This window comes from Apium graveolens, chromosome 2, assembly GCF_009905375.1.
Source record: "Apium graveolens cultivar Ventura chromosome 2, ASM990537v1, whole genome shotgun sequence".
In the NCBI taxonomy this organism is placed as follows: Eukaryota; Viridiplantae; Streptophyta; class Magnoliopsida; order Apiales; family Apiaceae; genus Apium; species Apium graveolens.
The window spans coordinates 127,378,402-127,393,266 of NC_133648.1; the positions used below are offsets into that span (position 1 = coordinate 127,378,402).

Below are 14,865 nucleotides of genomic sequence, written 5' to 3' on the forward strand. Positions count from 1 at the left end.
AGAAACAAAACGAGAAAAAAATATAATAAAAAGGATAAACAAGATCCACCTCGAACCCCCCTCCACCTTCAAATTTCATTTCATCCCCTCTCTCTCTCCAGCCCAAATCTAAGGGGTAGTAAAAATTTAGTTATTTACAGCAATCAAGCTTCAAACATTTTTAAGAAATGAGAGAAGAAGATGAGTCATATTGGTTCTCAAAGTAGAAAGAACAACTCCCTTCCCCAGATGAACTTATGCTCTTGACTCAATCCCTAATTACTTCTGATCTTGTTCTTGCTTTTGATCTCCAAACCCCTTTTGTCAGACTCTTAGAAAAACTTTTCTTGTTGTTGTTGTTGTTATTGTTCACCGGGCCTCGGGGGACTTTGAGTCCTCCGAGATAGGGAACGGTGATGGAGGTCCAGGGAATAAGATAGCTCGTACCCTGAAACTTCCTCATTTAGTGTGGACACCGCAACTTCAGAAAAGATTTGTGGATGCGGTGGCCTACTTGGGATTGTTAGGAATATGTTATGTACTTGATGATAAGCTAAACAAAACACCTTAGTAGATTTAACTTAGTGAATTTTGTAGCACCCGACGGATGATCAATTATAGTCCCAACGGATGATTCAATATAGTCCTGACGGATGACTAATTGATATCCATCGGGTGAGTAGCTTATGTAACAATAAGTACTGTAGCACATTTCTGCAAACAACTTTGTATAGATTCTGTAGTAGCTTATGAATCATGTAGACTGCTAGTAGATGTGCAGAATAGGTTTATTAAATGTAAATATAAGATGTCTTATAATTCTGCACAAATAAAATGGAGTCAAGTGATAAATGGCTACCCGGTGGATGATCAACAAAGCTACCCGACGGATGATCAACAAGGCTACCCGACGGATAACAAGCATGTACCCGACGTATGATCAATTCAAATATCTGTTGACAGTGACAACACAGTCACATGCGTCGAGTGTTTAAAAAAGGAATGTGGCAGCTTATTTAGCAGGGTTTTTAGAACAAATAAGCATTACCATTTCCATGCTATTAGAAAGATATTCTAAGATGCTGGAATAGAGTAGTGAAGCAGCATGGAGTTAGACTTGATAGGTTTTGTTTTACTGTCTTGTCTTATTATCATGTAAACTTGGTGATATATAAACCAAGTGTAGCTAGTAGAACAAACTAACTAAGTAAACACATTTTTAGCAGAGAAACATTGGTAAGCTATATTATGTAGAATTTCTCTGTAGTTTTGTTTGTTCACTTGTAAAGCAGCTGTGAGCTATTCAAGCTTCACAGGGTTCTCTTAATATATATATATATATATATATATATATATCTGGTGGATACATTCAAATCCACCAGAAAGTTTTAAAGACTTGTGTTTTTATTACTTGTGTTTTGATTTATATAATTCTTTCATTCCGCACTTTACAAATCAAACACACATATATATATATTATTAAGTTAGAACAGTTTTATAAATCTCAAAAAGAAGCCATAATTACATTCAACCCCCCTTCTGTAATTCTTGGTGTATTGTTAAGGAATAATAATTGGTATCAGAGCAAGCTCTTGAAGTACAAAGAGTTTAAAGATCATAACAAAACAGCAAGATGAACAAGAAGGATGTTGGAGTCAAAATTCCATTTCTGGATAAAGACAATTATCATCACTGGAAGGTGAAGATGCACCTACATCTTCTTTCTCAAGATGAGGCCTATGTTGATTGCACATAGAGAGGTCCTCATGTTCCAATGAGAGCTTCTACTGGCAATGAGCCTTCAGTCCCCAAGCCTAGGCATGAATGGTCAGATCCTGATATTGAGCAAGTTAGGAAGGACAAAAAGACCATAAATATTTTATTCAATGGAGTTGATGGTGACATGTTTGACAACATCATCAATTGCAAGACAACCAAGGAGGTTTAGGACACCATCCAAATTATCTGTGATGGTACTGAGCAAGTTAGAGAAAATAAGATGCATCTGCTAATTCAGCAATATGAGCACTTTTATTGTGAAGACAGTGAAACTATCACTGACATATTTAGTAGGTTTCAAAAGCTACTAAATGCTCTGAAGTTGCATGGAAGAGTCTATCAGACAAAAAACTCCAATCTCAAGTTTCTTAGATCTCTTCTAAAGGAATGGAAACCAATGACAGTCTCATTGAGAAATTCTCAGGATTACAAGGAGTTTACCTTGGAGAGACTATATGTCATCCTGAAAACTTATGAGCTTGAAATAGAGCAAAATGAGAGGATGGAGAAAGGAAAGAAGAAAGGAGGGTCCATAGCACTGGTTGCTGAGTTGGAAAAGGAGAAGGAATTGAAAGTAGAAGCCGTTGAGTCTACTACAAAGGTCTGTGAAAACAAGGGCAAGGGGCTGGTAGCTGAAAATGAAGATTCTATGAGCCAAGATGATATGGATGATATTGATGAACATCTTGCATTCCTTTCCAGAAGATTTGCCAAGCTCAAGTTTAAGAAGAACTTTGGAGCAGCTAAGCCAAATAGAAACATGGTGGATAAATCAAAATTCAAATGTTTCAAATGTGTCTTGGCAGGGCATTTTGCCAGTGAGTGTAGAAAGTCAGATTCCAGCAAGAAGAAGTTTGAGCCTGTGGATTATAAACAAAAGTATTTTGAGTTGCTCAAACAAAAGGAAAGGGCTTTTATTACACAAGAAAATAACCGGGCAGCAGATGGTTTGGATGAGGATGAAGATGTCAGCTATGTAAATCTAGCCCTAATGGCCAAATCTGATGAAACGGAAACAAGTTCTTCAAATAATCAGGTAATCACCACTAACTTAGCACTTTTATCTAAAGCTGAGTATAATGATGCAATTAATGACATGTCTATAAAATTATATCATTTGCGTGTTACACTTAAGTCTCTCACTAAGGAAAATGCTAAAATCAAAGAAAACAATCTTTTTTTAAGTGAGAGGAATAATGTGCTAGAGTCTCAGTTTATTGAATTTGAGAAATTGAAAATAGAATGTAAGATTGCTAAGGAGGAATTAACTGAGTCCTTGAAGAAAGAAGAGATTTTGAAGAAGCAACTTGAATAAAAACAAAAGGTGATTAAGGCATGGAAATCATCTAGAGATGTTCATGCTGAAATCACCAAAGTTCAAGGTATTGAGTCCTTTTGTGATGCATCCTGGAAAAAGAGTAAGGAGAAGCTAGAATCCAATTTGGTTGAAGGATTGCTAACAGATGTGGACTCGACGGATGATGAGATTCATCCGTCGGATAATCAAAAGGATTATCCGTCGAGTGACACAAATCCTCATCCATCGGCTGTGAGCAAACCTGTGAGCAAAGCCAAACTTGCCAAGTTAAATGAAAAGTATGGATCCGTTTCCAAAAACTTTGTTCTAGGAGAATCAAGTCAAGTGAAGAAGGAGAAGAAAGTGAATGTTGGTCATCTGTCTATCAAGCAATTGAATGACAGATTAGAAAAGATTGAGGTTAAAATAGAAAGTAAAAAGAAAAACAATAGAAATGGGAAAGTAGGGATTAACAAACATAACAACTACACACCTGATAAATATGCTCCAAAAAAATCCGTGTTAAGTGTGGTAGTGTTAATCATCTGTCTGTTAATTACAAACTTTCTATGCCTACTCCTATATCTGTACCATCTTCTTTTCCCAACATGAATGCCATGCCTTCTATGCCTATGAATGCCATGCCTGCTCAGAATATGAATGCACAATTTGCTAATATGTCATTTGCACCTAAACCTTATTATGCTGCATTTAGTATGCCTCAAATGCCATTTAGCATGCCTTACTGGAATAACATGTTTGCAAATAGCGTGCCTTTTCCTGTTAATCAAAATATGCATGATAATTCTATTTTAATGACTGGTTTCAAAGGCCCAACTCAGATGACTAAGGATGAATCAGATATCCCCAACTCAAATGAGATCAAACCTAAGAAACAAAAGAAGAAAGCTAACAAGGCAGGACCCAAGGAAACTTGGGTACCAAAATCAACTTGATTTGGTTTTGATGTATGCAGAGAAACATAAAGAATCTTTGGTTCCTGGATAGTGGTTGTTCAAGGCACATGACTGGAGATTCTACCCTGCTCATAGTGTTCAAGGAGAGAGCTGGCATAAGTATTACTTTTGGAGATGACAACAAGGGTTATACTGTGGGATATGGCTTGATTTCTAAGACAATATTATCATTAAAGAGGTTGCCTTAGTGGATGGTCTCAAGCACAATTTGTTGATTATCAGCCAGCTTTGTGATAAAGGCAATTCAGTAACCTTCAATTCAGAAGCCTGTATTGTGACTAACAAAAGAAGCAACAAAGTGGTTCTCACTGGTGTGAGAAGAGGAAATGTGTATCTAGCTGATTTCAATTCATCAAATGCAGAATCTGTTACTTGCCTTTTCAGTAAAGCAAGTCAAGATGAAAGTTGGTTGTGGCACAAGAAGCTATCCCATCTAAACTTCAAGACCATGAATGAGCTTGTCAAGAAAGAACTGGTTAGAGAAATTCCTCAAGTGGAGTTTACCAAGGATGGACTGTGTGATGCCTGCCAAAAGGGAAAGTAGATTAAAGCATCATTCAGAAAGAAGCTTGATTCAACAATTGAAGAATCTTTGCAATTACTACACATGGATTTGGTTGGACCAGTCAATGTGTTGTCCATCTCAAGGAAAAGATTTTTCCTAGTAATTGTAGATGATTTCTCAAAGTTCTCTTGGACATATTTCCTAAAGTCTAAAGATGAGGCTAGTGAAATCATCATCAATCACATAAGGCATGTCAACAATCATCCTGATTTCAAAGTTAGAAGAATCAGGAGTGACAATATAACTGAGTTTAAGAATTCTGTTATGAGAGCATTTTGTGAAGAGAATGGGATTATGCATGAGTTTTCAGCAGAAAGAACTCCACAATAAAATGGAGAAGTGAAAAGAAAGAAAAGATCACTTATTGAAGCTGCAAGGACAATGCTTGAAGAATCAAAGTCACCAACATACTTCTGGGTTGAAGCTATAAATACTGCATGCTACACTCAGAATATTTTTTTGGTTAATCAAGAAAAATGTATGATACCCTACCAATTGTTCAAGAATGAGAAGCCAACTCCAAATTTTCTTCATGTCCTTGGCTGCAAATGTTATATCTTGAGAAACCAGACTGATCAACATGGGAAGTTTGATGCTAAAGCAGATGAAGGAAATTTTGTTGGATATGCTGTGGGAAAAGCATATAGAGCCTACAATCTTAGAACCAATATTGTTATGGAATCAATACATGTTGTGTTTGATGACAAAAAGATTGAAGGACTGGAAGATGAAGATTCTCATGAAAGTCTCAAATTTGATAATGTGGAGATGGTTAGTGATGATAGTGATGATGAAAGTGATCAGGAAATAATGTTAAAGGATAATGCAGAAAAATCTACTATCAATGAAGCACAAAATTCAACATCTGTCGAGTTGCAAAATGCTTCATCCGTCGGGAGACAATCTGCTTTATCCGTCGGGAGACAATTAGCTTCATCCGTCGGAACTCAAAATGCACCATCCGTCGGGTCATTAAGAGAAGCTGAAAGTCAAAATAGATTACTGACAGAAAATTCCCCTTTCTCAAGTCAAAGATTCACAAACTCATGGGGAGTTTCTAATAATCAAAACTCAGTCACACATCAAGATAATAATGAGGCCTCTTCATCTAGAGCTAATCTACCTCAATAAAGGAAATGGACAAAAGATCACCCCTTTGAGCTCATCATTGGTGATGTATCTTCTAGAGTTCAAACAAGGAGAGCAACTCAAGAAGAATGTCTATATAGAAGCTTCCTATCTAAGGAAGAACCAAAGAAGGTATAAGAAGTTTTGTTGGATCCTGATTGGATTTTAGTTATGCAGGAGGAGCTAAACCAATTTGAAAGGAATAAAGTATGGAAGCTGGTACCCAAGCCTAAAGGAAAGAATCCAATTGACACCAAATGGGTATTCAGAAACAAGATGGATGAAAATGGCATAGTGGTCAGGAACAAAGCTAGATTGGTTGCTAAGGGATATTGTCAACAAGAAGAAATAGATTTTGATGAAACTTTTGCTCCTGTTGCAAGACTTGAAGCCATCAGAATTTTCTTAGCCTATGCAGCCCATGCCAATTTCAAGGTCTATCAAATGGATGTCAAGAGTGCTTTTCTAAATGGAGATTTGGAGGAGGAAGTCTATGTCAGTCAGCCTCCAGGTTTTGAAGATCTAAATTTCCCAAATCATGTCTAATATCTTTTGAAAGCACTCTATGGACTGAAGCAAGCACCTAGAGCCTGGTATGACACTTTATCAAAGTTCCTTTTGGAAAATCACTTCACAAGAGGTACTGTGGATAAAACTTTATTCTTTAGAAATGTTAATGGCTCTGGTATACTTGTTCAAATTTATGTAGATGATATTATATTTGGCTCTACAGATTAAAAACTTTGCAAAAAGTTTGCCAAATTGATGCAAAGTAAGTATGAAGTGAGCATGATGGGAGAACTAACTTACTTTCTTGGTTTGTAAGTTAAGCAAGTTAGTGACGAAATATTCATTAGTCAAACTAAATACATTCATGATCTTTTAAAGAAGTTTGATCTAATGGATTGCACATCTGTAAAAACTCCCATGGCCACTACAACTAAGCTTGAATTAAACACTACTGAAAAGTCTGTGGATATTTCAAGTTATAGGGGCATGGTTGGTTCACTTCTGTACTTAATAGCTAGTAGGACATATATAATATTTGCTACTTATCTTTGTGCTAGATTTCAGGATGATCCTAGAGAATCTCATTTAGTAGTTATTAAGAGAATTTTCAGATATCTCAAGGGAACACCAAAACTTGGCATTTGGTACCCTAGAGATTCTAGTTTTGATCGAACTGGTTATTCAGATGCATATTATGCAGGTTGTAAAATAGACAGAAAAAGTACAACAGGAACCTGTCAATTTCTAGGGAACAAGCTTGTGTCCTGGTTCAGTAAAAAGCAAAATTCAATTTCTACCTCTACAGCTGAAGCTGAATATATTGCTGCAAGTAGTTGTTGTGCACAGATTTTGTGGATGAAAAACCAATTGTTGGACTATGGTCTACAAGTGGATAGGATTCTTATTTTAACACAAGTGTAATTGCCATCACTGAAAATCCAGTATAGCATTCAAGAACAAAGCACATAGACATCAAGTACCACTTTATAAGGGAACATGTGATGAATGGTACTGTGGAACTATATTTTGTTCCAAGTGAAAAGCTACTTGCAGATATATTTACCAAGCAACTTGATGAATCCACCTTTTCAAGGTTGGTAAGTGAGTTAGGTATGCTTAATTATTCTTGAATCATTTCAGATATTTTGCAAATTGTTATGCAGCCAGAAATTTAATTGATTATTCAATTTTGGATGAAATTTTGGCTAAGTCAGAATTTACATCCCGACGGATGATCATTATCCATCGGGTATGATCATTGGTCGGAATACTATTTAGCAATAAAATCAATTATTTTTCTGGAATATTTTATAACTCGACGGATAACTGATTTATCCTCATCCGTCGAATTATCTCAATCCTAGACGTTAATTCTCTGAACATTATCCATCGAGTATACTTACAACTTGTAAGCATGACACGACAGATAAGTGACAAATTTTTTATAGTTTATTTATTTTTAAACGGCTATTTTGGGCAATTTTTATTGGTTACTTTATTTTACTTTATTATTTTTGTCAGTTAATTTCTGAGATAGTATAAAAGCAAATTCACTTTTACACATTTCTTTTATCATTCTCAAGATTCAATTGCTCTAATTTCTTTCTTCTCAAAAGCAAACTCTCTCTCTGCAAATTCCAATTCTCTAACAATGGCACCTATAGTGAAAATCATGTCTCAAACCAGTTATATCTATGAGAAATACAACTTCTCAACTTTGGTGAACAAGGAGATTCAACAGTCTGGTGACTATCACAAAATGATAGATTTTGTGAAGAAATGCAAACTCAACTATGCCATGCTGGAATCACCCACCATTTACTGTGAGTTTGTTGAAGAAATATGGACAACTACAGTGTACAACTCGACAGACAAGACCATCACATTCACTCTGAAAGGTAAGCAGTTTTGCATAAATAATGATATTGTTAAAGCATGCTTCAAGATTCCTGATAATATTGTAACTGCTCCACATACAGACACTGACATTGTTAATATGCTTAATTCCATGGGCTATGCACTCACTACTTCTATATTAAGTGAAATTAGGAGATTGGGTCTAAGGAAAGAATGAAGTTATCTGTGTGATGTAGTAACTAAGGTGTTTTCTGGTAAAGTTAGTAACTTTGACTCTATAAACATTTATGTGCTTAACATGCTTTACATGCTAGTTACTGATAAGTACTTTAATTTCAGTGATTTGGTTTTGTTTGAGTTAGGCTTTAAGTTAGGAGAGATCAATAAGAGAGGTAAAAGTGTCTATTATGCTAGATTCTTTATGATGCTTGCTAACCATCTTATTGAAGATATTATGATTGAGAAACCAACCAACAAGTTAAATTGTTGGGTTCAAGAAAGAAGGATATTTGCAGATTTAAACAGAGCAAACCATCACAAGGAGGTTCCCCTATACTACTTTCTAGTAATGGAGGAACCTCAGGTAAGTGAGGTAATTTTTTCTGTCTCCACTCTTCCAACCTCACAAATTTCTTTGCTTTCTAGTGTAACTATGACAACTATGTCAATGACCCAACAGTTGCCTACCCAAGCTACCAAACCAACAAAAGTTCCTAAATCCAAAGCTAAGAAAGCCCTATCTGATTTTTTTCAAAGAAATCAGTTGTAAAATCCACCAAACCTAAAGAGGGGAGTGTGAAGGTGGGCAAAAAAGGTGAGGGACAGGGTGAAAATCAAAGAAGCCCTAAAGATAAGGTGAGGGACAGGGTGAAAATCAAAGAAGCCCTATAGAGCTAGCCACACTGCAGTTTCTCAACAAACTGCAGTGCTTAAAAAGATTTAAGCTCAATACTAGTTACATCCTCCCAAAAGGATGTGACTATTGAACAAAGCTCTCAGCCAAGAGCACAGACTAAGAGGGTAAGGGACACAAGCTCACCCCAAACTTATACCAGAAAGAAGAAACCAAAAACCCTTGGGGATGCACAAGGATCACACACTGTGCAAACTGGTGCTAAAGACCCAGTCACTGCACCATCTCAAAGTCAGGTTGATGTGGCTCCAATAAATGTGGAGTCACAGCCAAAATCTCTCATAATTGAACCACCTGATACACCAAATTCTCCCACACACTCACTGGATGTTGACATGATCAATACATCACCTCCAAAATCTCCATCCTTAACTCTCTTGGAGAAGCCAAAAATCCAAGTAAGTGAGCATCATCTTTTAGATGAATTGTTGGCTCATTTACCTTTCCTTTCTAAGACCGTTGAGACATTTGTGCCAAAATTTTCACCAATCTGCACAGAGTCTACAATAGTCTCCACTCCGAACTCAATTATTTCTTCTATCCCGATGGATATTTATCATCCGTTGAGTAGTGATTGTATCCCGACGGATAAGCTTAAAAGCAGTCATCTGTCGGATAGTCAAACTGCTAACCCGATGGATATTCCTCATCCATCGGGTGTCTTTGCACAGCTTCTAATTTCATCAATTCTTACAAGTGCAGAGGACTTAGTAGTAGTGCAATCACTCTTAGGACTGAGGGAAGGGAGTGAATTGAGTGAGAGTCTGGGTTGCTCCCAGGAAAAAGGAGAGAAAAAGAGTGATAAAATGCAGTCCATTTCTTCAGGACTGGTAAAAGTGAGTGAGAGGAGTCCCATCTTAGATGGTGAAGGTGAGGGTGTGAGGGTGGGGAGCCAAGGGGAGCTCTTGATGCAAAAAGAGAGAGAAAATGAGAGAAATGCAGGTACAAGAGGGATAAGGCTGGATATCATTGCTAGTGAGTCAATGAATGCCAATTATGCAGACATTGAGAGACTATCTCAGCATCCTCAAGCTGTTATAAGTTCCATCTCTTTGGATGCTGAGGCATTTACTCATCATGTTCCAGCATATCAAATTTTAGCTGGACAGGGCAATGAAGATGCAAAAAGGATACTGAACTTGGTGCACACCACTCAGTCAATGCAGAGAGCTAAGGATGCCATCACAGCTATGCCACCTAGAGCTGATGATGATGTTGACTATGGGACTGGGGAATCTGCTGATTTCTTAGGTGATGCAAGTGAAGAGGGGTCACTGGACATAGGGGGAGAAGTAGGCCCTAGTTCCAGATCAGGTATGCCATCTTGGGCATTTTCAAAGCAGTGTGATGAACACTATTTCAAGACTACCCTGATTTAACTTATAAGTCAGACACTCTTCTCTTCAATCCACAACAAATGCCAGCACCAAGAAGCTCCTACAAGCACACCTTGCTTTTCTTCAACAACAACAAATCCAAGGTTTTCAACATACTCAGGATGTCACCTCTATCAAAGGTGAAATTGATCAAATGAAAAGGGACATTTCTGAAAGGTTGGATTCTAAACTTCCAGAAGCTACAATGCTTGACATTAAGAGACAACTCAGGAAAAATTCTGATCTTGCCACAAAGATAGATTCCTTGGATACCAGAATGACAGCAATGGAAGCCTCTCTAACAGCCATACATCTATATCAGGTACAACAAACAGACTTGCTTCAAAGGCTAGTGGCAACACAAACCCCTTCTTCTACTCAACTTGCTAATAACCAAAAGGGGGAGAAAGAAACCTCTTATAAGGAGGAGAAAGCAATCTCAATTGTCTTATTCAGTTAAAGGGAATCAAGAAGTGAGGGGGAGCAAAAAGTGCTAAACATACAAGTCAGCAAAGTGATTGTGCCAACAATTGCTTTCACAAAGCCACCAGTGTTGGATAGCATTGATCTAATCCAAAGAGCAGCTGAAAAGCTTGAATTGAAATCAAATTCTAAGATGATTGATGTTACATCCCTAGAGAAGGAAATAAAAGAAATATGGAGAAAGATAGATGCAGATATCCAATAAAAGTTTGGGCCAATTCAGAAGCTAGACAAAGTCTTCAATCATCACTCTAAAGTCATGAAAATTTCTGTGAATGACATAAGTATGAACTATCTGGAAATAGGTCAAACTTCCTGCATCAAATCTCCAAAGAAAGATCTTATTATGAAGGCCAAATAGAACTATCCTAAGTTTTCAGACAAGAATCCTATGGATACAGTGTTTAAAACACCTAGGCCAGATGAGAAGAAGCTGTTGGCTAGGTCTATTGCATTCTACAAGGATCCAACTGATTCAGTGCTTAAAAGGAGAACTGCTAAAATTTACAGAAATGGTAAGGAGATTTGTGTGGTGGTTGGACACCCACTGTTTGTGGAAGCTAAGAAGGAAGAGAAAGAAAGAATCAGGCTAGAAAATAAGTAAGCTGCTTTGGATGCTAAGAAGCAAAAGCAAAATAAAGAACAAGCTGCTATCTTGGCCAAGCTTCAAGCTGTAAAAACCACAACAGAACTTCCTGTACAACCAACCGTAATTACTGAACCTAAGGATCTGAAAATGCAAGAAGAATCACAGCATAAAAGAAGATTTAGATACAAACTCCATTCCAAGAGGAAAGTGAACTTTAATAATGAGGAATTGGAAGACCAATTTCCCAAAAAGCCTACAACTACAACTCAGACATCAAAACCCTCAGTGGTATTTGAAGAATTCAAAGTGGTTGATCCAACAAGAAATATTCATGGTGAACCAATTGTTCCTAAGGATGAGCCAGTAGACTGGGATAGTTTACCAATTTCTGAGCTAAATTTACCCATCTTCAAGACAAAGAAGACAAAGACTAGAGCTAGCAAGAAAGTGAAGCCTGTATCTATCAGATCCAAAGCTCTAACCAAATCCCAACCCACAGTCAATAAGAGAGATATCATGTACATTTGTGATATCAAGGAATTTTCAGACTTGAATCTCTACTTGGATGAACTGGAAGAAGTAAGAGGAATTGATGCTTACAAACATCTTCCTGAAAGACTGGTATTTAAATACAAGGGAGGGAAAAAGATGACATGGCCTCTTCACAGGATTCTCCAAAAAAGCCAATTTGTTCTGATTAAAGTCTACTCATCCTTCAAAAAGAACTTTGGATACAATGTGATTGCAAGAAGAATAGTTCTAAAGAGGATTGAGGAACTAAGGAGTACTAGAGCCAAAAATGCACTTCCAAAAACTCTATATATTCCCCTTACAGGAAAAAGAGTGCATCTAAGGCCCTATTGGATGATGGAATTCATGGATGACAAAGGTGTTAGAAGATTCTTCAGATTGGAGGACCAATTGAGTATCTCTAATAATGAGACTCTTTTGGAGATGCAGGAAATACTAAATCTCTCAGAAGCTGATGAACTTGAATTCCAAAGACAACTTCAGAATCAAATTGAAGAAAACAACAGAAGGCTTGGGAAGAAATTCAGACAATCAAGGAAATAGATCTATCTGCTCAGACTAGAGGAGCATCTTGATAACAATTGTGAGAAATTTCTTTGTGTACTTTGCATTGTTCAACTTTCAGCAAATTTTAGCACTTATCAGTTTTATCTACTATTTTTCAATCTGTATCTTTAGGATGTTTTGTTATCATCAAGGTTCTCTTAATTTACGGCTACAATTCCAGTAGACATAAATTGGGGGATATTATTAGGAATATGTTGTGTACTTGATGATAAGCTAAACAAAACACCTTAGTAGATTTAACTTAGTAAATTTTGTAGCACCCGACGGATGATCAATTATAGTCCCGACGGATGATCAATTATAGTCCCGACGGATGACTAATTGATATCCACCGGGTGAGTAGCTTATGTAACAATAAGTACTGTAGCACATTTATGCAAACAACTTTTTATAGATTCTGTAGTAGCTTATGAATCATGTAGACTGCTAGTAGATGTGCAGAATAGGTGGATTAAATGTAAATATAAGATGTCTTGTAATTCTGCACAAATGAAATGTAGTCAAGTGATAAATGGCTACCCGACGGATGATTAACAAAGCTACCCGACGGATGATCAACAAGGCTACCCGACGGATAACAAGCATGTACCCGACGGATGATCAATTCAAATATCTGTTGACAGTGACAACACAGTCACATGCATCGAGTGTTTGAAAAAGGAATGTGGCAGCCTGTTTAGCAGGGTTTTGAGAACAAAGAAGAATTACCATTTCCATGCTATTATGAAGATATTCAAAGATGCTGGAATAGAGTAGTGAAGCAATATGGAGTTAGACTTGATAGGTTTTGTTTTACTGTCTTGTCTTATTATCATGTAAACTTGGTTATATATAAATGAAGTGTAGCTAGTAGAACAAACTAAATAAGCAAACATATTTTTAGCAGAGAAATATTTGTAAGCTGTATTCTGTAGAATTTCTCTGTAGTTTTGTTTGTTCACTTGTAAAGCAGCTGTGAGCTATTCAAGCTTCACAGGGTTCTCTTGATATATATTAAAGACTTTTGTTTTTATTACTTATGTTTTGATTTATATAATTCTTTTATTCCGCACTTTGCAAATCAAACACATATATATTATTAAGTTAGAATAGTTTTATAAATCTAAAAAAGAAGCCAGAATTACATTCAACCCTCCTTCTGTAATTCTTGTTGTATTGTTAGGGAATAACAAGGATCAAGAATGTGGTCCCCGAAACAATAATGCAGCTCATAAGTTTTAATGGGTTGACTCACCAGAATGTAGCGAGTCATTTGAAGAGAATGCAAGGGCGTTCGGGTGGAGGTGGTAGTGGTTTAGATTTGGCTTCGGGTCATTTATTTGCGTGTTGCCTGTGCCTGCTCATTTTTCTTCATCCAGTTAGGGGTAATTCAGAGCAATTCTTGCCTTTTGTGCCAGTTGCAGCAGCAGATGGCAGTTGCAGTAGCGGGACATTCGAGTATAGACAAATGGGGCATTTTGGGTCGCCCCTATGTTGAGTATACAACAACGAAAGTAAAACCCAAAGTGAATAAATAAGAACAGAAAAATAAATGACAATCACAAAAGACAAAGATTTACGTGGTTCAGAAATTCCTACTCCATAAGCCGCATTAATTTTGTATTGATCTCTCATAATTTGTTGTGTTATGATTTTACAATTACATGAGTATTTATAAGAGAAGAAACTAGGCCTAAATCAAAATTATAGTCCAAATCTGAAAAGTAGACTAATCTATAAACTAATCTGAATCTGAATAGTCTATTTTCATGGGCTTAATTAATAGACTCCACAAACCCAACAATCTCCCATTTGGAGTCAGGCCAATCTTCACTTCACTCTTGTAAGTCTAGTAAAATCAATTCTTCAATCAATAACTCTAACTAGTGCAACGCCTTCTCATCAATCAATTTTGAAGGCCAGTTGAAGCTACGCAAAGCTTCAACTTTTCATTCGTAACCACCTTAGTCAACATATCTGCAAGATTCTTTGAACCACGGATTTTCTTCAAGGAAAAAATACCATTGCTTATCAACTCTCTTGTAAAGTGATATCACAGTTGAATATGCTTCGTCCTAACATGAAATATGGGATTCTTCGCAAGATGAATAGCACTCTGACTGTCTCTATACAAAGCACTGTCCTCCTGTTTCTTGCCCAACTCTTCAAGAAAATTCTTCAACCAAATCATCTCCTTGCTAGCTTCAGAGATAGCCATATATTCTGCTTCTGTGGTTGAAAGAGCAACACTCTTTTGAAGTCGAGACATCCAACTAATTGCGATACCACCCAAAGTGAAAATATAACCCGTTGTACTTTTTCTTGTATCCAAACA

The 14,865-nt window shown here is 36.9% G+C and overlaps 1 pseudogene; it reads left to right on the forward strand.

Annotated features, from left to right (window-relative positions):
• Nucleotides 1-167: 167 nt before the first annotated feature.
• LOC141693067 (transcription factor MYBC1-like) lies at nucleotides 168-14,028 on the forward strand (annotated as a pseudogene).
• Nucleotides 14,029-14,865: the final 837 nt, after the last annotated feature.